Source organism: Diadema antillarum, unplaced genomic scaffold (assembly GCF_040938485.1).
Source record: "Diadema antillarum isolate AM-2024a unplaced genomic scaffold, OU_Dant_1.0 seq00000053_RagTag, whole genome shotgun sequence".
NCBI classification, from domain to species: Eukaryota; Metazoa; Echinodermata; class Echinoidea; order Diadematoida; family Diadematidae; genus Diadema; species Diadema antillarum.
In genome coordinates, this window is record NW_027271161.1 from 802,533 (window position 1) to 830,407 (window position 27,875).

The 27,875-nt window shown below is 39.3% G+C and overlaps 1 pseudogene; it reads left to right on the top strand.

The window, feature by feature from the left end:
* The first annotated feature begins 2,532 nt into the window (after positions 1–2,532).
* LOC139725659 (organic cation transporter protein-like) lies at positions 2,533–26,280 on the top strand (annotated as a pseudogene).
* The last annotated feature ends 1,595 nt before the right edge of the window (positions 26,281–27,875 follow it).

Genomic DNA, 27,875 nt, shown 5'->3' on the forward strand with positions numbered 1-27,875 from the left:
ATGGGCAAGGAAGATTGGCTGCAAGGTTATCTGTCTCTTCCTTATAGATGTTCCAGTTTGCCTTGCGGAAGTTCCATCTTTTTGCTGGGCGTGTCATGGTTGGAGTCACTAGGGGTGTGCCTCTGATAATGATAGGTCTATGGTGGCTGTGAGGAAAGCTGTCCAGCACTAGTCTTTCAGGGGCCTCAGAGGAATCACTTTGCCACCATGCAAGGTCTGGGTTGGTTGAGGAGTCCCATCGACTGGAGTAGAAAGTGGCAGGTTGACGTCTGTCAAATAGCAGGTTAAGGTCGAGTTCTGAAGCCCAGTTGCATAATCACCCTGTCACATCGATAATTCACAGAGACATTCACAGGGGGGGGGGGGGGGGATAGACTAAAATATGGGCAATGACCAGTCGATCAAACTCATATGAAATTCATAAAAGTTACTATTTTAACTTACTTCAAACTAACTCCGTATACAGATTCTCACTAGGAAATCGAATGAGATATAATTAAGTAACGGAGACACACATAAGATTTACTTGCAGTTGCTGCTACTATAAAGATGAGTATTACTACACTTGCGGAACTTTTTAACTCTAATATCATACATGAGTTACTATCACTTATTTCAATGTTATAAAGCTAATCATATAGATTCTACATTAGTAGAATTAATTCATAAGAAATACGTTTTATTAACTCAACATTTTGATTTGTGCTTTTTCAGTTAGGAAAACTTGATACAATTTAAATAACCTGAAGAGTTTGAGTTTTTCAGTTCATTGGAAGCATGAAATTGTGTAATTACTACTTAAAGCGAATTAGCTTTTACAGTGCTCTCTAAAGCATTTGCTAATTGACATGACTAGACCGGGAAGCACAAGAATTCATGCAGCATCAGAATGGATATTTTGTCCCTATAATATACCGGTATATAATTATGATTACGAGTTGCTTAGTTTACCTGATTGTATGACATGCGTTTTGATACTTAGAATCCAATTCACATGGAATGTCGCTCTGGGGGGGGGGGGGGGGGGGGGGGGGCTAGGGGGTCGAGCAAGGTCTGGTTCCCAGAGGAACCTTTGTTAATATATAGGCGTAATCATGGAGTTGTATTGAACCTCTGTTATACATGTATGAGTGTAATCATGGAGCCAGTTCCATCGTATAACGTACTAGATGCGTGATAGGCGTTGAAAGCAATAAAGGAGATCTACACAGCACTAACTAATCTTTGATTAGTTAGTGCCATTCTTGACAAGTTCGCCCCTGTCCTGAAGAGTTTTGTTACTCTGCGCCTGAACATAATGATAGGCCTGTGTGAAATCGCTGTCGATGATCTCAGTGATTAGTCGAAATTGGCTTGCTGGGAGCTGTCAGGAGATACCTAGACTTAAATCAAAATGTGGGACGATGGTTAAAGAACCCGTTCTATGAGAAAGAGAGAGAGAGAGAGAGAGAGAGAGAGGGAGAGAGAGAGAGAGAGGGAGGGAGATCTCATAATGAGTAAGCTATAAGATAAACTGAATCTTGATTAAAGACAATGAGTGTGTACGTACAGATATGTATCATATTTGTGTTTGGGTGTATATTATGGACGGTTGTTATCATAATTCGCCTTTATCAAGAAGTGGAAGGAATCCATAATAACACTTCACCCCGCCCCTTTGTCCACCGCCAGCAGAAATAGTCTTCGCTTATCTTTGCTCTGATTGTAAAGAGGACTTTGCACTACGCCTTTGCCACACTGCTTGAGCAGACATGACGTGTAGAGATAGGGCCTATAGGTCAGTATCGTCACTATAGGTGAGTTTAACCCTTCTACAACTAACATCTCATATTACTATTGGTGTTGTTTGCGGTTGGGCTAACCATTTCCATGCCCGTGTTATACAAACAGAAGAACATTGTCTCACACTCCAGCCGTCTAAGCCTTATAGTCGGAGTAAATGATGGTAATATGCACTCCTCAACTCTTTCATTATACCACGTCCATCTGGATCATCACTCAAAGTTAATGGTAGGTTGAGGGCGTGGTTCTGAGGGTCCATACCATCACTCATAACGTCAATCATGATCTCGACACGCCCTAGTAATTATGTGTAAAATTCTCATTTGAATGCTATCTGTGTCAGTATCGACAGAACAAGAAAATCATGTTATATACATAGTCCATCAAAAGACTCATTCCGTTTGAGCCCTTGATATTTTTGACACCTTGAACGGAGAATAAGGTAAACTCTTGACATGCTGTATCAAGGGTTGCAATCACCTTCGCATTGAATTCATCAAGGCTATGCCCCCTCCTGTTATTTACGTTTGGCAAGGATTACACAGAGTCAGTGTATGATAGCCTTTGACAGGAGCAAGACGCAAGAGTGGCTGGATGCTGTTTTCATGGCAACCGGCACTTCTAGGGGAATAGGTGGAGAACGGAATGTGGTAATTGCTTGGAAATAAACCACCGGTTACTTGACTTACAGCGTGATCTTGTGTTTTTGCCAAGTACATTGTCTCTGCAACACCTCATAGACCGCAAGCAATGAAGTTTGACGACATTTTGTCAGAAATCGGTGAGTTCGGTCGATACCAACGATGGGTTTACACCATGGTCATCATCACGTCCATCCCAGTGGCCTTCCACCACATGGGTCAAGTCTTTTTGGCCGGAGCCCTCTGACCACTGGTGTGAGGTAAGTGAGACCAGCGGGTCTTAACAACGCGACGTGTATACAGACCGCTTTACTAACAATGTATCAAACTTTATGCGTATCATATCAGTCTCCGAGGAACTTGAATTGAGAAATTCCAATCTCAATCTAGCGATTCCTGTCAACCACATTTCAAAACGCGCTTTGAATTCGGTTTAAATGCTTTAGCTATGTCCATGTTGGGTACGTCGTGAATGAAAAAAAAAAAAAAACACCGAAAGACGCAGACAATCTGCACTGTATTAAACGTAAAATGAGAATACTGAACGTTCATTAGTCATTCATTCATCAGTCCTTTTTGGATTTTTCACAACGTAACGCAAAAATTATTTATGACTTGACTTTACATTCATTTATCAGGTCTCCTCTGGGGATTTTTCGACTGAAGATGCTATTCATAGTAGGCATTTTTTATAGTTTTAATACTCCGAATCGTGTTGTTCTTTGAGGGCTTGTTGACCCGTAGTAGATGAAACGATTACATTCAGTCCAATCATAACCCACTATGCTTGAATTACATGAAGTTTTTATAGTGTTGTCCTTTATTAAGATGTCTAAAGTCATTTAGGTATGATTCATCGATATATGCGTGGTCTGAATAGCCTTTACCATCAACGATCTTTCATTGAGATGAGAATGCACCCATGTCGAAATATATAGGGAAGAGTGAGCTGTAAACTGTGAGACCAAGCTATGTACTAACACTTTTAGTCACGCAATTGCAGTAACCGATGAGTTGAGAAACACTGTTTAATCCCATCAATCATAAATTAAAGTTACACTTCAATACAGCACCCGTAAGCACAGATGACATCATCACCAATAAGAAATTCCTCGATAGAAAAAATGGACGCCTGCTTTGAAGACAAACTGTAGAAATAGTAGTAGTAGTTTGTACAGTTTCATTCCGACATGTATTTAATGGTTCAAAACACTGTCGCCTGAATTAATCTTTCGTCTGTTTCGTTCATCAAGTCCATCTGTCAATTTGTCTATATGTCTCTCTGTCTGTATGGATGCATAATATAGCAGGACATGCATATTATGTTGTTCTATTTTAATTATTGGATGGTACATTGTAGGTAGCAGCGTGGGAGGACTATGATTGCGATGCTAACGGGCTCTCCGATGCCGAATGCGCCGAGCTCAAGCGAAACGCGAGCTCGCCGATGAACGGCACCGAAGAGCAACTGAAGTGCTACAAGTATGAAGTGGTCGACGACATGGAGTTCCATCCGGGGCTGGATCCTGCAAGTTACAACGACACCACGATCATCGAGTGCAACGACGGCTGGGTTTACGACAAGAGCCAGTATAAGTCTTCTATCGTCCAAGACGTGAGGACAATCTGCTACATTCTGACTTTTAGGCGCTGTAATAAAACCAACATATCAGAACCAAAAAAAGGGCAAAATAAACAAAACCAAACAGAACTAAAGGGAACATCAGAACAGAACAAAAACAAAGCAAAACAGAGCAGAAATATTGGTCTTTAGCCGTGGCGGATGGGGGGGGGGGGGGGGGGGGGGGAGGGCGCACCAGGCACGCCCCCCCCTTTTTTTGGTTAAAACAAGAAATAAAAAGAAAGTAATTTTGTAAAGGCGCCCCCCCTCTTTTTACGGAATTCCTGGATCCGCCCCTGTTTTTTGTTTTGTTTTGTTTTGTTTTTGTTTTTACAAATTATGGGAATTCTTAAACCTTCGTTTTTACGAGGAGTTAGACTTACCAGCAGTAACACAGCCAAGGATTTGATTAACACATAGGCATCTCATGGCAGTGTAGTACCACTTGAATTTGATTCTTGCTCACATACCCTTATAATAAACTTCATAGATAATGCAGATACAATAACAATGCAAAATATTCGATTCCTTCAAGGAGAGTGTCCTGAAGTCCATTGAACAGTATTTTCACGACCTTTCACTGTAATCGTCTTCAGAATAAAATATAAAAACAAAAACAAAAACAAAACCGGCTTATGTTTAATTTCTATAATTTCATCTTTGGAAATCACAGACCGCTTTTTTGCTATTCGCAGATCACTATCTTCGTCATTATAAAACAAATATTCACAAATTCATGATATTCTTGCGTCGAGGTGTTTTTCATTGCAACTGATTGACAAATTGCCCTACATCGACGCAAATAAGCACTGAATTGATCAGTGTTTTTTAGTAGTAGCCATGATAAAAATAATGGGCGTACATACTCGAGCAGGATTCGAACCTACTACCTCCTGATCACCGGAGAGGCGTCATCTCCACTAGACCACCGAGCTTTCGCCCGACAGCAAGTGTTGGTTCTAATCCTTATAATAATATATCAATTTAATTATATATCAATTTATAAAGCGCTAAACCTATAGACATATATTCTTCTGCGCTGCAAAAGCTTCTGATGTGTTTGATGATAATAAACAGTTAAATGAAAAGATGTGTTTTGAGTCGTGATTTAAAGAATGCTACAGTTAGGGATTTCCGGACTTCAAAATAAAAAATGGTAGATCATTCCAGAGTTTGGGAGCTGCACAGGCAAATGCTCGGTCTCCCAATGTTACCTTTGTTTTACGTGTTGGAATTTGTAAGAGAAGAATGTCCTTGAAACTGCGCAGATTATGAGTATGTCTGTGAGATTCAAATACTAATAATTCGGTTATGTAACTGGGGGCTTGACCGATGAGTGACTTATATACAATCAACAAAATCTTTAACAACATTCGTTTACGAATCGGAAGCCAGTGTAAATCTTTCAGAAGAGGAGTAATCCTTGAGAACCTGGGTTTGTTACAGATAAGCCTTGCGCGGGAGTTTTGGACTCGCTGCAGGCGCCCAACTTGAGAATCAGGGAGTCCATATAATAACCCACTGCAATAATCCAATTTACTAACAATACATGCTTGGACGATCACTTTCATACTATTCTCATCAAAATATTTCCTGATACGTCTAAGATTGTATATCATATGGTATGATGATTTACACACATTTGTGATGTGTGCTTCCATGTTCAGATGTGTGTCAAAGCACACTCCAAGATTCCTAACAACGGAAGATGACTTTACGACAGTACTTCCAAGCGATATCCCATGAAAAGAAAGCTTAGATATTTGCTTGGATGTGCCAGTCAATAACAATTCAATCTTACTGTCATTTAGCATGAGTTTGTTTTGCAGCATCCATTCACGCACATAATTGACACATGTTTCCATGTGAGTGATGCTTTGCTGCTGAGCAAGTGCGTCAGGTGTCAACGACAAATACATCTGTGTGTCATCTGCGTAGCAATGACAAGATACACCAGGAAACTTATCATACATATTTTTGATCAGATTGCTTGTGTATAAAGTAAAGGACAGAGGGCCCAGCCGAGACCCCTAGCCGTGGGACTCCAGAGGGCACTGGGGAAAAAAAAAATCAGAAACAGTACCATCAATATCGATCTGTTGATATCTATCTGCTAAGTATGACTTCGTCCATTTCAGAACAACTCCATCAACGCCAAAGCAAGTATTATGATTCCACTAAGTGGGAATGATCTAATGGTGTCGAAAGCACTGCTCAGATCCAATAAAAGCAATATGGTTACTTTCTGATTGTCCAATGCCATCGATATGTCACTCTTAATTCTGAACAATGTTGTTTCAGTACTGCGGAATTGTCTGTAAGCTGACTGGTTAAAAGGCAGAAGTGAATAAACAATAAGGTGATCCACAATTTGCTAATGGGCAGCACCTTCAACCAACTTTGAATACTTCTGGTTACTCACAGGCCGCAGATTACAAAATTCCATAGCATGCAGCGGGTACTGCGTAATTATTAAAATTCATGAAATTTTTCCGTCGAGATGTTTTCAATAGACGTTTTCACATCAGCCCGATAAAAATCCAAGCTCGAGATATCTTTTGCGATCGCAAATTAGCGCGCTATTTCATTTCCTATTAGGCGTTTTCACATCAGCCCGAAAAAAAACATCCAAGCTCGAGATATTTTTTAACTTCCCAAGTCAGAAAATAGCGCCCTATTTCGAAACATCGGGCTGATGTGAAAACGCAAATTCATATCAGCCCGAAGAGAATTGTCCCGAAATTTTTTTCGAGCTAATTCGACAGCTGAGCATGCGCAAACAGTGTCGGATATTAATACCAGTAGAGCTCGCGCTTTCAACGCCATTTCGTGATCGGGTTAATTTCCCAAGTCAGAAAATAGCGCGCTATTTCAAAACATCGGGCTGATGTGAAAACGCCTATTTACAATGATTTACGTCGATGTAGGCCAATTTGTCAATCAGTTGCAATAGGCGTTTTCACATCAACCGATGTTTCGAAATAGCGCGCTATTTTCTGACTTGGGAAATTTTTCCGGTATTTGATAATGTGAAAACAAATTAACGCGCTAATTGTATCGCTCTGATCGAGAAAATTTCTCGAGTCCAACTCGGGAAATTTCTAAAATAGCGGGATAGTAGTGTGCGCTATTTGATAATGTGAAAACGACTCGAGAAATTAGCGCGATGCATCCCATTATGCCTAGCGTGTGCGACCCGATCGATCGAGGCAAACTGCACACAAATCACGAGGAATTTTTGAGAGGGCACACACATTACTCTGTTTGCACAAACTCAGCTGTCGAATTAGCTCGACAAAAATTCGGGCTGATTCTCTTCGGGCTGATGTGAATAAGAAATGAAATAGCGCGCTAACTCGCAATCGCGAAAAATATCTCGAGCTTGGATTTTTAGGGCTGATGTGAAAACGCCTAATACGCGTTTTCACATGAGCCCGATAAAAATCCAAGCTCGAGATATTTTTCGCGATTGCGAATTCGAGCGCCATTTCATTTCTTAATCACATCAGCCCGAATTTTTTTTCGAGCTAATTCGACAGGTGAGTATGTGCAAACAGCATCAGTAATGTGTGTGCCCTCTCAAAAATTCCTCATGATTTGTGTGCAGTTTGCCTCGATCGATCGGGTCACACACGCTAGGCATGATGGGATGCATCGCGCTAATTTCTCGAGTCGTTTTCACATTATCAAATAGCGCACTACTATCCCGCTATTTCAGAAATTTCCCGAGTTGGACTCGAGAAATTTTCTCGAGCACAGCGATACAATTAGCGCGCTAATTTGTGTTCACATTATCAAGTAGCGCGCTATTTCGTTATCGGGTTAATTTCCTAAGTCAGAATATAGCGCGCTATTTGGCTCGAAATATTTTTCGCGATTTCATTTCTTATTCACATCAGCCCGAAGAGAATTAGATTTTTTTTTTGAGCTAATTCGACAGCTGAGTATGTGCAAACAGCATAAGTAATGTGTGTGTTCTCTCAAAAGTTCGTCGTGATTTGTGTGCAGTTTGCCTCGATCGATCGGGTCACACACGCTAGGCATGATGGTATGCATCGCGCTAATTTCTCGAGTCGTTTTCACATTAGGCGTTTTCACATCAGCCCGATAAAAATCCAAGCTCGAGATATTTTTCGCAGAAAATAGCAAAATAGCGCGCTATTTCGAAACATCGGGCTGATGTGAAAACGCCTATTATCAAATAGCGCGCTACTATCCCGCTATTTTAGAAATTTCCCGAGTTGGACTCGAGAAATTTTCTCGGTCAGAGCGATACAATAAGCGCGTTAATTTGTGCTCACATTATCAAATAGCGCGCTATTTCGCTATAGGGAAAATTTCCCAAGTCAGAAAATAGCGCGCTATTTCGAAACATCGGGCTGATGTGAAAACGCCTATGGAAAACACCTCGACGGAAGAATTTCATGAATTTAAATAATTACGCAGTACCCGCTGCATGCTATAAGGATTAGAACCAACACTTATGTGGGGCGAAAGCTCGGTGGTCTAGTGGAGGTGACGCCTGTCCGGTGATCAGGAGGTCGTAAGTTCGAATCCTGCTCGAGTATGTACGCCCATGATTTTTTTATCATGGCTACTACCAAAAACACTGATTTCTTCAGTGCTTATTTACGTCGATGTACCCATAGGGCAATTTGTCAATCAGTTGCAAAAAAGAATATACTCAATTCAAAATAATGATTTGTAAGATTTGTAAGATTTTATAGACTCTATCGACCCCCTCTCGGGGTATGAGAGTACAAACATATTTACAATATATGAATACAAAAATGCAAGTGATAATGTACATGTGAAAATAACAGATATAAATAAACATGTTTACTAATCAAGGCGTAAAGGACGTTTAACTACTCCACCACTACGCGTACACACATTCACATCTACTTTTTTTTTTGACGAAACTACTGTTTTTTTTCTTTGATTTGAAGAAAACTGAAACATGATTATTCTGACAAATTTGGCTAGTTTTTTTTTTTTTCAAATGGCAAGCATAAGCTAAATTGAATAGTTTGGCCATATGTAATGCACTTGGTCTACTTGGACGACTGGCCGTCAAGCTACTAGGTAAATACAATAGTCTCTCTTTGTGGAAAAAGATAATAACCCCACACATTTAGATTTGAAGAGGGTGTTAAGAAAATAATGAATAACTCATAACATAATCCATGTTGACAATGAATGAAAGCAGCTCTTACTTTGTGATGGAAACTGCTCTATCATCCCTGTGTGTGTGTGGGGGGGGGGGGGGGTTGTAATTTGTGATCACAGTGTATGTATTTTTTCTTCTTTCGTGTTTGATTTACTTTTACACAGTTCAATCTCGTCTGTGATGACGCGAATCTCGACAGTCTAGCCCAGTCTCTCTACTTTGTCGGCGTGCTAATCGGCTCTTTGTTGTTTGGCGCCCTCTCCGACATGTAGGTAACATCGTCCTATCTGTTTTTTTAAAAATGTTTATTAAGATTTCATTCAAATCATATAATCATCATGTAGCAACATTTACAGTCATGTGTTTTACTTTATGAAGATTGCGTCCATAGATACAAATCACATGCACGAGTTGTAAAAGGACATCATTCTGGGCGAAAAAAAACCCCAACAACAACAGCGCACCCATTTAAATTCGTTTCCGTTACTGCCATTTCAACCGACATAGATGAACTAAAACATAAGCACGTTATAACACAGATTACTTCAATGAAAATCTTCAGTTCTTCTCGCAGTAAAACACTCGATTCGGAAATTACGCTCTTATTAGCTCCCAACTCATGAACACACGCACATACTATTGCTTTTATTCCTTTCGCCTCTCTTCTCTCTTCTCTATTTTTCCTATTCGATACCCTTATTCTTGTCCCTTATTCTCATTTTTTTTTGTTCTTTTATATCCCACCTTGTGTTGTCCTTTTATGCCAAATAACGTTTAGAATACTTGAGAGTTTTACGTTATTATATTCTATGTGTTCTGTTCCTTCAGTTAAAAAAAAAGAATTGTTACAAGTCGTGATGTTTAGAGACCGTTATCCAAGTCGAGCGATTTGCTTATTGATGACGGTCTCCTCCGTCTGTATGCTTTGCGATTAGTCATGAAATATACCGTATGATTATATATTTGTAATGAGAACTCTTGTTTATATTTTCATAATTTGTGTATAATATGTTGTCATCTTTTTTTTTTGGGGGGGGGGGGGTTCCAAGTGGAGAAATAAAACTTACAGAAACTGAATCTAAATTGTCTCTTCATGAGTATACTGAAACTGAAGCTAAATTGTCTCTTCATGAGTAAACTGAAACTGAAGCTAAATTGTCGCTTCATAAGTATACTGAAACTGAAATTAAATTGGCTCTTTATGAGTATACTGAAACTGAAATTAAATTGGCTCTTCATGAGTATACTGAATCTGAAATTAAATTGACTCCTCATGAGTATACTGAAACTGAAGCTAAATTGTCTCTTCATGAATATACTGAAACTGAAGCTAAATTGTCTCTTCATGAGTATACTGAAACTGAAGCTAAATTGTCTCTACATGAGTATTCTGAAACTGAAGCTAAATTGTCTCTACATGAGTATACTGAAACTGAAGCTAAATTGTCTCTTCATGAGTATACTGAAACTGAAGCTAAATTGTCTCTACATGAGTATACTGAAACTGAAGCTAAATTGTCTCTACATGAGTAAACTGAAACTGAAGCTAAAATGTCTCTTCATGAGTATACTGAAACTGAAGCTAAAATTAAGTATACTGAAACTGAAATTAAATTGGCTCTTTATGAGTATACTGAAACTGAAATTAAATTGGCTCTTCATGAGTATACTGAATCTGAAATTAAATTGACTCCTCATGAGTATACTGAAACTGAAGCCAAATTGTCTCTTCATGAATATACTGAAACTGAAGCTAAATTGTCTCTTCATGAGTATACTGAAACTGAAGCTAAATTGTCTCTACATGAGTATACTGAAACTGAAGCTAAATTGTCTCTTCATGAGTATACTGAAGCTGAAGCTAAATTGTCTCTTCATGAGTATACTGAAGCTGAAGCTAAAATGTCTCTTCATGAGTAAGCTAGATTGTCTCTTCATTTGTATAATGTACCGAGGCCATTCAAGATGTAAGATCTCAATGTTTGCGTTGTTGTGTCCGCGTATGATATAACGTGCCCTAGCTGTTGTTGTATTTAGTTGGTACATTCTAATGTACAGCAGTATGAACAAATTAAGATAGTCATGGGTTGAGTTGTATTATGACGTTTATCTTTATACCAAGTGCCCTATATACATATCATACTCTGTAAGTTTCGTGTTGAAATAAATTCAGTTTTCACATTTTCAATCATAACATTGTCTTCTCCACTTTTCTCACAGCATTGGTCGACGCTATACTCTCTTCATTGCCCTGTTCGGGCAGTGCACTGTGGGCGTTGGGGTCGCCTTCTCCCCCAGTTACTGGGTATTTACCAGTCTCCGTGTGGTCTTGGCCGGGGCCAGTATGGGGGTCTTCCTTCTATGTTTCATCATCGGTGAGCACATTCCAACGTAATGAATGGACTGAGTGGTGGAATTGAAAGCTTCACATGTACGGACAAAACTGTTAGCATTGGTCACACAATCATGGGGGGGGGGGGGGGGATGGGAAGGGAGGGGGGCCTTCAGCTCCCCCACATTCAGCTGAAAAAAAACCCCACAAAAACATAAACATAAACGAGTCACAAACCTATTAAACTCAGGATTTTCCCGGGATATAGCCCCTCGATTCCACCAGTGGCCTGTTGCATAAAACGTTTAACCTGCATGAGGAAAAACCCTGGTAAGAACTGAAAACTCACGTTAGTATGATGCTGCCATTGTCTTAACACAGGAAAAACTTTGTTAGAAATTAACCTGAGTTTTTCTCAGGCAAAAAGTTTTATACAGGTCCCAGGAGATGCAAGCTGGATTCCCTGGGCAGTTCAAAGCCTTTTTTTTCATTCATATAGAATGTATTGAAATACATAGTTTAACATTGTTAAGCTGACTTTGATTGATAATAAATCAAAATTGATAAAATGAATTTGATGAATTAAATTAAATTAAACTTAGCCAACAGAGTGTCAGCAGTTTCACCAGAATCAGAATTTGTTAACAAAGTTATGGAAAATGGATGAGTCATAAATATGTTTTCACTGAATAATGATTATTATTGTTGAGATCAAGATTACCGGTATGTCTTTGACCGGTCTGTCCCGTTGGAAAGTGTAGGAATATATCACGTATACTTTTAATTTAGCAACAACAACTCTTCTCGCCGAGAAAGTCTTCTTTACTATTTGTAATATGTCATTGGAACACACGCTTTTACACACACGTTCACACACACGTTCACACACACACACACACACACACACTTTTTTTGCTTTTCAATGATATTTTATTGATTTCATTCAAATCAATCATAAATCAACCCATTCTGGGTGTAACATGAACATAAAAACGGTACAAATGCCATTCAAAAGACAAATCCATTACTAACTTAGACAAATCCATTACCAACACACACACACAAACACACGCGTACACACACACAAACACACACATACAAGTGCGCGCGAACTGATGGATATAAAGTTTCCTTTTGATTTCATGTGATTGAATGAAAAACGAAGTGAAGATTCGGGTGTAGACCAAAAGGGAGATTTCTGAGGTATAGTGACGTCAGCTTTAACTCCATCAATCTTACAGAAAACCAGTATTGAGCATGTGACATTGCAATTGAAAAAAGCGTTAAATGTTTATGTCGAAACGACCATTTTGCGTGTTTTTTTCTCTAAAAACCACGTTTCTTGTTTAATCAACAGATTCTTATTTTTGATTGTAGAATATCTGTAGATTCTTTTTTTTTATAATTTCATCAGTCAGGACGGAGTAAATATGTGTAATCTTGATTAAGAGGAGAGATGCATTTGTACGTATTAGCCCTTCATGTGCCTGCATGAAATGATAATAAAGTATATGTCAGTGCGTATAATTGTGAGGCTGTCGGGCGCCAGCTCGAGTGGAAGCATCTTTACACACGTCAAAATTATTGACTCTGTTTTCTTTGGACTGTGACGTTTGTAGCGGAAAATTACTTCCGTGCTATAATCATTTTGACCGACATGACCGAGGCAACCGGTGCTGAAGACCATTTGTTGAGGAGTGTACTTCAGCTAATTTCTTCGTAATAGACAAAACTGTTTATCCTTGGCGGTGTTCATGCAGTTCACCCGTCTGTCGAACATTGGACCTCTCATTCTTTTGTTGGTGCTTCTCAAATCCGCGCGCACATATTTGTATAGCCGAATTTTGTTTGGTTACGTGCGTATGACACCCCATTAAAGTTGGTTCAACGCCTGTGCATATCGAAATATATTTAACTTTCATCACATACAGTCACAAAGGCATATATACACAGACACGTAATGTATATCTACACGTATATAGGCACATATAAACATAATGTATCCATGCGTATACGTGCACCCATAAACATATGAATTGTATATACTCACACATTACCAAAATATGTGTGGTACTATATCTTTGTCAATATCATGCTTGTCATTATAGGACGAAAGCAGACATTAAATCATTCAATGAGTCTCAAAACCAGAAACTCATGGGCCGAATCCCCCCCCCAAAAAAAACCCAAACAAACAACAACAACAACAACAACAACAACAACAACAACAACAAAGCAGACTTATTTGAAGAATATTAATCTATTAATGTGTTTTGTTTCTATCTCTCTTTTTGTCATTATTTCATTAATTTGACAACAAGGGACCGAGTTTGTGGGACCAAGTAAGCGAACTTTCGCCGGCATGGGAATCAACCTAGCCTTCTCCGTGGGTTATATGATCATCGCCGTCTACGCCTACTTCATCAGGGATTGGTGGATCCTCCAACTCGTCATAACGGTCCCGTCCTTCCTTTTGTTTTTCTTTTACCCGTGAGTCCTTGCGTACGCTTTGCAGGCAGGCAGGCAGGCAGACAGACAGACAGACAGACAGACAGACAGACAGACAGACAGACAGACAGACAAAAGTATACCCTCTTGCAAGTGACAAGAAGTTGTCACAATAATCATATATACAATTTGTATATAGTTATATACAAATATATACTGAATAAATTCCAAATATACCGACACGAATCTACCTTGGGAAGGAGATAAGACATGTGTGAAGTAAGTAACAAAACATCAAAGTGTGACGTTAAGCGTTCTTTAATTTCAGATTCAACGCGGTATACGTTCTTCTTGGATGATAAAGTTTCGAGCAAAACAACAACAACAACAACAACAACAACAACAACAACAACAACAACAGCAACAACAACAACAACAGCTTATGTTACAAAGCTCATTCTCCTGAGAAATGTCTAAGACGTTGTAACTTTGCTGTGATGTAACTGAAAATGGCTTATAAACTTTGCAATGCCGCTAAGGAACAACACTTTCGTCACGTGCTTCCTTTTTGCCGAAACAGGGCAGTTTAGATCTCACACACTTTAGACATTATCAAAAGACTAGCCGGAAGACGTAAGGAAGGCGATAGGTTTGAGGATGCAGGTGAAACACGAAAATGAGTTGACTTATCAAAGGTATAGTGTGTGAAGGTACGATTGTTGAGATAATTAGTCAGCTAGAACAGCTTGACCCAAATGAAGATGCAACAATGATACCCTGTAACTCGCATCCCGTTGCAGAACGTTGCAATGGTGTTTCTGCCAAACTCGAAACTTGACGCACACGTATACACCAGCTTAACAACAGCCGTTTTGTTTCATTTCTAACCTTCCCGAAGCAATTAAGCTGTACAAATTGTGGACTTTGACTCCAATAATCGATTAGGTATGTGATGTAGATCGCTTATCCGGCCATTTCTGCCAGATCATCAGCAAAACATGAACAATATTTTATCTAGGTCACAAGAATAATGTAGTACAATTGATAGAGGACAGAATATCCCATATATAGCAGCTGCTGAAACAAGGTTTAACCTTGGTAGTAGAGTTTTCCTCGCATTGTTTTACACATTGGGGAAGTGTAATTGTACTATCAGACTTGGACATCGCGCACACGAAGTGCACTTGCACACACCATATCATGCCCTGATAGGATCACATCACAATTAAATGAGTCTCATTAGACAAATAAGACCTTCTTTCACGCAAATCTAACCCGATTGACACCATTATAGACGTCATTGTATTTTAACAGCCAAGTACATAACAAGACATTACCAGCGCATGTGTAGGTCTATAGGCTACGCCGAGCAGCTTATTTCCGTTCAGTAAAGTGATCGTTTTGGTAATATCCTGTGCGATTGATCTGCGTTTGTAACAAGATAATGTGAGCTTCTTAAAGGGATCGTTGCCATGTTCAACCACTGAATTTCAGAAATGATTAGGGGATGACTGTCATCAAACGAGACACCCTTGAATTGATTATCGAATTACGTATGCATCATCGTTTAAGACGTCATCATAATCAACTTCATCATTTGGTTAGAAATTTGGGATCATCAAGCCGCCATCCCCTATAGGAAATATCTCACTGAGCAGGAGAATGTTTGAGAACGTCTACTAGCGAAATTTAGAGAATTCTAAATTTTGTCAATTTTCGAAATCAGTTACACAATCAAATCCGCAAACAGTTTCCATTGTCGCAAGCAGCTTCTTTTTTCGCAAAGAAATTTTTAACACGTTCAAACTTTCCGTTATGTATCTGGAGTGTGAACACATACATGTTGACGCAATTGTAAGCTGCGCATGCGCTGTGCGAAAATATATGCTTCGGAATTGTAACCCTCTAGAGTGAAGACGTGTTTCTTTCGTCTCTGTACTTAAGTCACTTTAATGTTCGCATTAGGGAATACATAACACTTTCTTTGCGACAAGTTGTGGCAAGAAAAAAAAAACTGTTTGCGACACTGTAAACTGTTTTCCGAATTTGATTGCAAATGTTTACGAACTTGATTGCAACTGTTAACGATCCCTAACTAAACATACATTTGCAAACATTCGCCGCTCATGCTATAGAGTCACACACAGCCGGTCACAAAACGGATTTGATCTGGGTGAAAATGAGCCAGAATAGTCCTGGAATGGAGGGTAATTTATGCTATACAGTCACACACGGCCGGATTTCGAATCGGGCCCATAAGGAATTACAACCATATTGACCCGTATCGAACCGTATAAAAATCCGCTTTTAAAATCCTTAACTGAATCCTTTTCGACACCTATCGACCCGTGTCAACCCGCTTCGACCCGTACCGACCCGAATGTAAACCTTGTTGTCATCCGTTGCATTGAAGGCAATGCGGCATACGTCAAGGGTCCATACGGTTTTACGCTGCGGGTTGCAGCGGGTCGACGCGAGTCAATGCGGTTCGAACCGGGTCAATTCGGATATCAATACGGAATTGAAATCCGTGAGAAAATTTTGAACGTGACCAAAAATTTTTCACCGCCGTATCGTAGCCCCTGGAATCCATCCGAAATTGACACGGGTTACGATGCGGGTCAGTGCGGGTCTCTACTGCTCGAACCGGGTCGATACAGTTTTGATTCCTTATGGACCCGGTACGAAATCCGGCCGTGTGTGACTCTAGCATCAGTGAGATACCCCCTTCACTCCTATCACTGATTTTAAATCCTGGATGAGTTGCCTGTGGCAATGTCAGTCCAAAAGTCAAATAAACAGAATGGTGAAAGTTAATTGAAGATTTGCGTGCGAGCAAATAGGAAACGTATGTACATGAACACGGGATATCATCCCCATCTAATTTGTATATTCATCATAGCTTGTGATTAATACCGCTGTATCATAAAGCATAATGAATTTTCCAAGCTCTGTTCAGTAATGTTTCTGTCATATTAATTTAAGATACCCCAATTCTATTTACTTTAATTGTCCTTGATTGTTGGTTTGCTATTTATTCAATTTAACTTCAGTATGCAGTGGCACTGCAGTTGGTTCACTTTATTACAATCCAATTTTAAAAAGGAAATATCTTCTTTGGAAATATAATCTTTGGATAACTTAGTTGTATTCATTATAATGAATACTATATTGTTATCCACAGATAACCGAAAACGGGAATACATTGAACGCTGGTGAATCACGGCTTTGATACCTGATGTAAACCTGTTAAAACATGTTTCTCATGTTTCGTTTCTCATACTTATCTCTTTCTGTATATGTATATGTATATGTATATGTAAATGTATGTATACGTATACATGATATGCATTATGCATGTTCGTAATATGAGGAGTTTAAATGCAAACATATAGATACATCCATTTCTGTCAATGTAAGATATTTGAGATTAAAGCTTCTGAATAACACAGAAAAATGAACAAAATGTATATCATGATTTCAGTAATATCGTGAAAGTTATTTCTACTTATTTAACGAGTGCAGTGTGATTGAAAGGACCATTATTTTTCTCTATTAGTTTTGATAATGACCTTACTTCAAAGAATTGAAAAGGCGTTTTTCTTTTTCTTTTGCGTTCGATCTCTTTACGTGCATGTTTGATATATTGGAATGATTGCTTTATTGATTATCTAAGTCGTTAAAGCATTCTTGTATTGATATTTTTACCTATAATACGTATCATATCAGTCTGTATGAATATATCTGTCTACATGTCTCCTTATAATAGGTTCATTCCAGAGTCTGCCCGTTGGCTGATTAGTAAAGGCCGCACTGAAGCGGCCACCAAAGTGGTGGAGAAGGCCGCCAAAGTGAACAAAGCAACGCTTCCCGATCCCATCTTCACGGACGAGGAAATCAAGGAACAGGTATATGTACACATATACGTATTCTATCATCTTAAAACCCTTGACTCTTCTCTATAAGGTTCAAGGGTATTAGACCGAGGGCTACCGGGGAACTCCGCTCAATTAAAGAGAGGGGTGTGTGGACTTGCTAAACGCCATCGATGCTAATTCGTATTATTGGTACACCACCTGAGGCGAAGAGTGTTAGGCTTTAAAACATTTGCTAATTACATATTACACAATGTCTTTCTCTTTTACGATCGAGCTAAAACAAATGACAACAGATGAGAGAACAATGCAATGCAGGATTTGACAGCATTTCCCGTTGACTTCTTTAATAGGCGCGTACCCGTTTGATGTTTATATTTACACAGTGAAAATCACTCTTTTTGTTTCCAGAATATGAAGATTTGGAGCAATCATGATGGGAATGGATTAACTACAACTAATCTTTGACCTTGCAATTTAGTCAGAATTTGACCCTCACGCATAAACAGATTGTTTCCCCTTGTTACCAACCACAAAAGCCACTGGGAAAACGACATGCCTATATACTCATGTTATCACAGCTCTGTTAAGCATCGGCCTAATGAGCCACACTTACCCTAGATCTTCCTCTTTGGGAATTTCCTACTGAAAACACACTCGCTTTCCCCTTTTGGTAATTATCTCGATAATTAATCTCGCATTCTTGAAAGTTGGAGCTGAAAATAGAAGAGAACAATGGCAGTAATAGTGAAGAGAAAGAGTCAGGGAAAGTACGCGCTTAATTCTAAAGGCCTATTCGCAAATTATCATCTTTGAGCTTGCCAATTCAACCTAAAGTACACTCTTGGACTCAAATCAGCTAGGTTTCACTTTTTTAAAGGAGGTGCATCTTAGTACTGAATATTCCTCAGACATTGGCTGTTGTGTTGGCAATTTTGTTACATCGATTAAGGTGCAACTGAACTCATCATCGTTATTGGTAAATATTTAATAATGTGTTGTACACAACACTCAATCATTTCAGAAACACTGGTAATGACAATTATGGCAATAACGAGATGATCTTATCACAAGATTTGCTGCATGTTCTCCCAAACGGCAGTGCCACTATCATTGTACAGGGCCAAGCATAACATTCCGGGGGGGGGGGGGGGTTCACGAAGAGCTTAAGACTTTAAATTATGGTATGCCGTTGGTTTCTCTTTTCAGTTTTATCTAATGTTTTCAGAATCCATTTCAAATTATTATCAAAATTTACAGAAAAATTCTTTGTCCCTTACTTTATTTTGTTTATTAATACCTGTATGAAAAGTCTCCGAAATGTTCATTCTTACATGAAAAATATGAATATCACTGAAATCACACACAGCCTGCCATAATTTTCAGTTGATCTTAAAATTAAAGACTTAAATTCTTTGTGAAACACCCCTGGTCCTCTTGATGCTGCTGCACCACGGTTGTAACATCGTTCTGGATAGGGGATAGAACATCTTGATCAATGACTTAATTGGTTATTGAGCGTTGAGACCACAATCTGAATCCATTACTTCATCCACTGCACTAACAAAGCGCTGCCATTCACTGCATGGGCACATTGAAAACTCAGCAGGTTTCCCCCTTTTTTTTTCTTATGTATGCATCGCTGCCAAGTCGCTTGCAGTGAGCGAGTGGCACTCAATACATTAATTTTCCATATTTTCCGGGGTCTTCAGCTGATATACGAAAATCTCACTCAGGAGGAGGAAGAAAGAATGTCTGGCATGATAAATATTACTGAACTGAAAACTGAAAAAAAAAATATGCCTGATTAGAGCCCAACCATTTCATGTGTACATTTCCAGAAAGATAAACTTTGATTGAATATCTCTTTAGGCAATTCTCACTCTGAAATTATGAATCCCATTCAGAACAGTAATTATAGTCCTATATGCAGAACACAATTACATTAGCCGACGTAATACACCTATAGCCATGATGTCGTCATAATGAAAACTGCAGAAGAAACTGATATCACTTTTTGAGCCTCTCTCTTCCTCCTGGTCGCTGCGATCCCCGACAAAAAGTCTCAAGTGCTCTTCCTCCTATACAGAGCACTCCCGTTATAACGAACACGGTAATAACGAAATTCCGGTTACAACGAAGTAAAAATTCAGGCCGCAACATTATTTGCTCTATGCTTTTGATTGTTTATTTTCGGTTATAACGAAATTTCGACGTAACGAAAGAAAACTGCCCGTCCCGAGGACTTCGTTACAACGGGAGTCCACTGTAGTTCAATGTTGGTGACAGCCCTGGTCTTCATTGTCTCAAAGGGGGTACTGTGAAATGACGTGTACTTTTAATTTCTTTTTTGAAAGTTTCTGATCGAGTTCATGAACTCAGATCAAAAAGATCTGTAGGCGGAATGAAAACCATTTTTTGATTGTTTCATTTACTGAACTTCAGGAAATTGCACTGAAAGCCAAACAAGCCACAGCTCTTGATCTTTTCAAAACGAGGAATCTGAGATTACGGACACTGAACTGTATGTTTAACTGGTGAGTGCTACGCTTTCTTATTCTTTCTTACTCTGTATCTCAAACGAAACCTTCTTCAACGATTTTCACCGCAAACAAAAGTTAAAAGTATACCAAACCATCTGCATGAAAACAAAATAATATATCTCTCTTTTCTGCAGCAACCATTTGATAACAACAGTACTAGAAAATCCACTGTTTACATTTCTATCAGTGCACTGTCAAATATGTATCTTTTCAAAACTTTAAGACAAAAAGTGTTGATAATGGAGCTATGAATGAATATGAAGGCGGGTAATAATCATACAATTATAAGTTATCAGTGGTTGTAAGATTAATCAGATATTAGTGATAGCAAATGAGCCGTGTCTGTCATCGCAATCTCAGGTTCGTCAACACGCTGGTTTACTATGGCCTGTCTTTGAGCACCTCCGACCTCGGGGTCAACGACTACGTAGCGTTCTTCATATCCGGTGGAGTGGAGATTCCCGCCATCATCTCTGGCATGTTCGCCATCGAGTACATCGGACGGAAGTGGAGCACCTTCGGCTACATGGTCTTTGGCGGCGTGGCGTGTCTCTGTACCAGTTTCACTCGTATGTATGCTGAACGCGGACTGCGCGAAGCAAAACCCTCACATTATACAGTATGTCCCCCAAAAAAAATTACAACGGGACCCCCCGCAATGATATCTTTAAGAATAGCGAATCAATCTAAATACAAATTCAGGGTATATGAAACTATAACTCATTGCCCACATCTTACAGAAAACCCCATTCGATTTGCTTCAGTGGTCAAAGAGAAATGAGGAATTTTGTAGAGGATGTTGGGAATCTCTTTTGTCCAAGTTCTGTCTATTATTCACGCACTAGAGCATTGAATTGCTAAAATTGGAAAAATTAGACTCATGACATGCTTTACAACAATCTACATTTCTCTGTGACCGCTTAACCAAATTGAATGAGGCTTTCTGCAAAATAAAGCTAAGATGTTATATTTTAAGGCCCCGAAGTAGCACTTAGACAGGTCGATCATTTTGGATGTTATCAATTCGAAAATTTGATTGTCATTTTTGAGGGACATACTGCAGTATGTCCCACAAAAATTACAATCAGATTTTCGCATTGATAACGTCCAATATGATTATTTTTTTTTCAATGCTACTTCAGGGTCTTAAAATATGACATCTTAGCTCTATTTTGCAGAAATCCCCATTCGATTTGGTTAAGCGGTCACAGAGAAATGGGGATTGTAGTAAAGCATGTCATGAGTCTGATTCTTCCAAGTTTAGCACTTCGATGATTTTGTGTGTGAACAATAGACAGAACTTGGACAAAAGAGATTCCCGACATCCTCTACAAAATTCCTCATTTCTCTTTGACCACTGAAGCAAATCGAATGGGGTTTTCTGTAAGATGTGGGCAATGAGTTATAGTCTCATACCCTGAATTTGTATTTAGATTGATGCAATATTTTTAAAGATATCATTGCGTAGGGTCCCGTTGTAAGGATGTAATTTTTTTTGGGACATACGGTATAATCACATACTTTGCATGTACACACATATTGTTATAATTATTATCTCTTTTTAAGAGTGCATGGGCAGAGCCGTTTAAAAAGTGCCAGAGAATGCAATCTTGCAAGTCCGAGGGCACACCTATATCCAGCTGTTCGATGAACTAAGAAGTTGCCCTTTAATCGGTAAACTATAATACACTTTAGAATAAACTCGAGCTGTGACTGAAGGTTACCGCAAGAAGTGGGAAATTAAATGGCAAACAATTTAGGCGCAGGGACTCGGAAAATGTTTGAATCCCTCCACATGTACACACACATGCACACATACACACACTTTATGAGTATGTATTGTATGTCATTAAAACTAACTAACTAAGGGGCAAAAGGCAAAGAATGGGATGGGTTGTTAGTGTTGAACGTACTTGTGCCATGCCCCCTTCCATGAAAATGAAATAGAAATCAAAGTCACTTTCATCTCGGTATGGTAAACACATTAATGATGTCACTTTTATATGACAAGTCCTTTCCGAATTCGTGGTTGCATATATTTGTATATACATCTGCAATAACAGGTGACAGGCGTTCCTTGACCGAAACAGGTCATCTCTTGGTCTTCCCCAACAGGAAAACGAAGAATAACAATGAGAAGAAAATCGAAAGCAAAAGACAGAGCGTAAACCGTTTACTGACAGGTGACAGTGAAGTGGTTCAGTCATCGACAAACCACCTGCTATTCCTATGTCATCCTTGTGCCCTACATTGGAACTCTTCCTATGGCAAGCACGCGATGTGATGTTAGCATAACGGTTCTTCATTGTTGTTGGAGTCATTCCAACTATCCTTTATTCTCATCTGACTGAAGTTGCTACCGACATAAATGGCGGAGATGGAAAAGTATGGTTAATGATTCCTTGATAATTCATGATGATTTAAAGGGACGATGTATACAATTTTGGTTGAGATTGGACTTCAGATTTTTTTTTTTTTTGGTCAGTGTTTTTGTGTGTGAAAAAAAATAAAGGTCTATAATGATCTCACTTTTAGTGCACCTCAGGTACATTAATTTACATGCGTCCTTCTCTCACACACCCATCAACCTCTCCCTAGACATCATAATCTGATCATTTTGATTTTAGTCCACATTATCACCATCATGAATAGTGACGTCACTTTGATCTTGAACTGTTCTACAGCACTCGGTGCATGGCGCACCACTGTTGCTATGTTGGGGAAATTCGGCATCGCAGCCTCCTTCGCTATCATCTACGTTTACTCTGCAGAACTTTTCCCGACACCGGTCAGGTACTGTTACCAGTATAATTTCTGTTTTTTTATGCCTTGCCAAGAAGTGGTGCCGGAGGCATTATGTTTTCGGGTTGTCCGTCCGTCCGTACGTCCGTCCGCATTCGTTTACGCGATAACTTGAGTAATATTGACTGGAATTTTACCAAACTTGGTCCAAGTATAAAGTATGATGGGGCAATTAGTTGATTAGATTTTGGGTGAAATCGGCCGAAGGTCAAAGGTCAAGGTCAAATCATGAAATTGTATCCGTTTACGCGATAACTCAAGACTGGAGCAAGTAAATTTCACCAAACTTTGTCCAAGGATGATGTATGATGGTACAATTATTTGATTAGTTTTTGAGTGAAATTGGACATAGGTCAAAGGTCAAAGATCAAGGTCAAATCCTAAAATTTAACTGTTTACGTGATAACTCAAAACTGGATGAAGCAGCTTTCACCAAATTTGGTCCAAGAATGATGTATGATAGGGCAATTAGTTGAGTTGATTTAAGTGAAATTGGCAAGAGGTCAAAGGTCAAAAGGTGAACTCAAATGCTAAAAATGTTGCTATTTCCCCCATATCCATGGAATGTCCGAAGGTATTTTTTAAAAAGAAACTTAGTGTAGACATGTACTACAGCGTAAAGATTCTCCAGAGAGAGTTTCATGTCATAAGGTCAAAGGTCAAAAGGTCAAAAGGTGAGGTGAGAATGTTACAATTTCACTTTCTTGCAAATGGTTCAATGTATCTTCATGGAACTTGGTACATACACATGTATTGACTGGCAGGGATTATCTAGGGAATGTAGGGGTCATGGGTCAATAGTCAGGGGTCAAAGGTCAAGGTCAACTCAAAATTTTACTATTTCCCTCATTAACTGGTATCATATGCAATGCTTGCATTATCATTTTTAAAACTTGATATATACATGTATTACCAAATGTAGATTCTCTCAAAGGTCAAAGGTTAAGGGTCAAAGGCCAGGTTTAAATGTAAAAAGGAAATCTATTTTATACTGTAATTACACTCTTTCTTCATACCTTGAAAATTACTCAATGTATAAACTTACAAAAGGGTTGGTCAGAAGTCGAGTAAAAATCCTCACTTCCCCAAATGCGTGTACTGCACTCTTAGACAACTATAGCAAACCTAGTTCAAGGAATGTGAACATTCAAGATATTCTTGACAAACCTGACATTTCAATATTTTGTCAGGCATCACACATTGTGAAGACATTGTACCATACACCTGCTGTTAGAATCATGCATTATGGCGGAAGCATGAGTCGCCATAGCGACTTTTCTAGTTTTTTCCTGTACTTTATGTATCATTTATTCATATCTCATTTTCTTGTATATATTCATATGATGATTACTATATCAGTTAATTTACTAATGATTTTTTTTTAGGGGGGGGGGGTCGATTTACTCTGAGTATTTTCTAGGGATACTCAGGATATCACTTGGTTTTCGTCATTACGCTGTTCGTTGAACCTTTCATCGAAGAAGTAGCAAAAACTCAGGGCAATATCTTTTAAGCACATTCTTTAAAGAGGAAAATTGTTGTTCATTTCTTCTTTCCAATATTCATCATCTAAACTCTGCGTAATGCATTGGTCGTGTGTGTGTGTATGTACGCATCTGTGGAAAAGTAAAGGAAGTATTAATTTGAAGTTCATTTTTTACGCCCAACGGCCCTTCTAACATGTACCTCTATCCAGGAGCGTTGGTGTTGGGATATGCTCCATGAGCGCTCGTATAGCTGGAATCTTAGCTCCCATCATCCTCCTCCTCGCCGAAACCTGGGAGCCACTGCCCGTCCTTATCTTTGGCATCGCCTCGATCGCCGCCGGTCTGCTCATCCTTTTCTTACCCGAAACTCTGGGCCAGAGGCTTCCGGAGACCATCGAAGAGGGAGAACTGTTCGGGACAAGCAAGGCGTAAGTCAACAAATGGCATTCTCGTCTCAAGGCTATGTGTACTACTCGTATTTCATGCAGGCATACTACAGCAAGCATTGACCTGGAGAATAATGACCTCATTGATCATAATAAGTTACATGAAGTTACTCATTTGAAAACAATATCTTCGTCATCATGCCTACATACCAAAAAGTAGGAGTGGTACACTTGTAGGATGCCCGCCGTCACTTCGTGCATGCGTCCGTAACATTATTTGTGTGTGTGTGTGTGTGTGTGTGTGTGTGTGTGTGTGTGTGTATGTGTGTGTATTAATAATGGTGGGATCCCTTTAATAAACAGTTTGGTATACTAGCACTTTAGAGACTACTCTGGGTAGGTAGCACTTTCTGGTTTCGGTTTTTCCGGTTTTTCGATTGCTAGGTCTGAGGATTCAAATTCACGAAATTCTTCCGTCGAGATGCTTTCCTTGCAATTGATTGACAAATTGCCCTGCATAAACGTGAATAAGCACTGAATTGATCAGTGTTTAATTTCTTTTTTTTTCTTTCTTTTATCATGGCTACTACGAAAACACTGATCAATTCAGTGTTTATTTACGTCGATGAAGGGCAATTTGTCAATCAGTTGCAATGAAAGCATCTCGACGGAAGAATTTCGTAAATTTGAATAATTACGCAGTACCCTTTACATGCTATAAGGATTAAAACGAACATTAATTGCTGTCGGGCGAAAGCTCGGTGGTCTAGGGGAGACAACGCCGGTCTGGAGATCAGGAGGTCGTGGGTTCGAATCCCGTTCGAGTATGTACGCCCATGATTTTTATCATGGCTACTACTAAAACACTGATCAATTCAGTGCTTATCTATGTCGATGCAGGGCAATGTGTCAATCAGTTGCAAGTCTGAGGAGTTTGAAAGTGTGATGAATCATCTGCATGGACCCTCTCACCATAATGATCTATCATACAACGATATACGTTGCAATTACGTACTTTGGAAATCAACGAATCTTGATTTTGTTTTTTGTACTGCTGCAGGAAGGAGAAAGAATACGAACTCAATACGGTCTCATCTTCTGTCGACCAGAAAGAACACGCCTACCAGGAGAATGGCAACGGGGCCGTCAATAAGGGGTTCGTCGACGACTCTACGTCGACGGAGAAAGCCTAGTCCTGTCGAGCGGGGCTTTCAGGTTTATACTGTCGCTGCCAATCGTCTTGCTGTAGTTCTGCTGGACATGCTTTTAAGCACACATATCTTTATGATTATATCATTACATGTTAGGGTTGCGTTTGTACAGCATCACATAACTAAGAAAAAATGGAAATAGATTGTCCCAGGAGACCTTTTGGTGTACATTCCTCATGTATATGACAAATCGAAATAAAAAACAAACAAACAAACAAACTCAAGATCTCCTTATAGGCCATTTCGCAACAGCTTCAGATTAGGACCCTCATAACATGAGCACGCGGGTCAAGTTGATCTTCTTGATATGCTTCATAGCCCTTTGAAGATTAAGAAAGAATCTCATGATGATGAAGAAGAAGAAGGAACATTCAAATATCTCCTTATTGCACGTAGGCCCAAGTAAGGCAAAAATCTCCTTGAGAAGGAAATTCATTCTTGACTTAATGAAGAGATATCAGAGGAGAAGGCACAAAAAATGGGCTTTTTACACTTGCAAATTTTTGCTTAGTCCCGTACCAACGGTGGGGCTAAGGGGGGGGGGGGGACCTTAGCAATTGCGGTGCCAAGCAAGCGAGTGTAAACAGAACGAAAGAATAATCCGGGGCTGAGCGACGGAGACGAAGTCCTACCCCCACTGACCAATCAGAAACGAGGTAATCAAGTGCTGCCGGTGCGTGCGTGTACTTGTACAGTGCACAGCGTAATCATGAATATTCATGTGGTTTGGAAAGTACGGGACTAAGAAATACGAGTGTAAAAAGGTCAGTTTTCTCTTTAGCCCAGGACAAGAGCTTAGTACGGGATTTATTGGAGAGTGTAAAATGCTGGAAAAAAAATTGGTACGGGATTAACGATAGTCCTGGGTCAGAGAAAGTACGGGGTTAAGAAACACAAGTGTAAAAAGGGCTTTAGTGTATTTATCGTCTGTAGTGAATTTAAATGTGTATACGTCCGCATCATTCTTCGGTGTTGAAAGTTGTCTCAAAGGGCCTCTTGGTCCCCCAGGCTTCTTAGTCCTCCAGAGTCTCACAGACCTCAGCTGAAAACAAAATAATCGTAAAGAGAACTGTGACTGAATTGGAACACAAAACGACTGAACCTGAAAATATTCCTGAGAGATCCAGCTCTCTAAAATCCCGCAGAGCTCACCTGTAAGCTGTGACTGGCTCACCACTGATCGGGAATCCTAGAATGCTTCGCAAAAAAAGAGTTGTTTTGTGAGACCCTATACAGACTTTATAAATTCCTTCACTTCTCTTGAGTGGAATTGTGTGATCTAAAATAAGAGAAACATGAGACACGAAAGCAGTATTTAGCGTCGAAAGTATTGTGTAATTTGTAGCTGCATAACTGAGGACCGTTTTCTTTTATAATGTTTATACGTTTTCATATATTCCTTACTAAACGTAAACTTCTTTCAACCTCATATATCTCCTTTTCAAGTGATGTATGCGACAATGCATATCAGATGAACTCAAATGTTTGAATGTACATTCTCTTAATTGAAGGCACAGCAGAAAATTAAAGGAAGTTTACTGTGTATATATTTTGTAGACATATATGTACTGATGAAT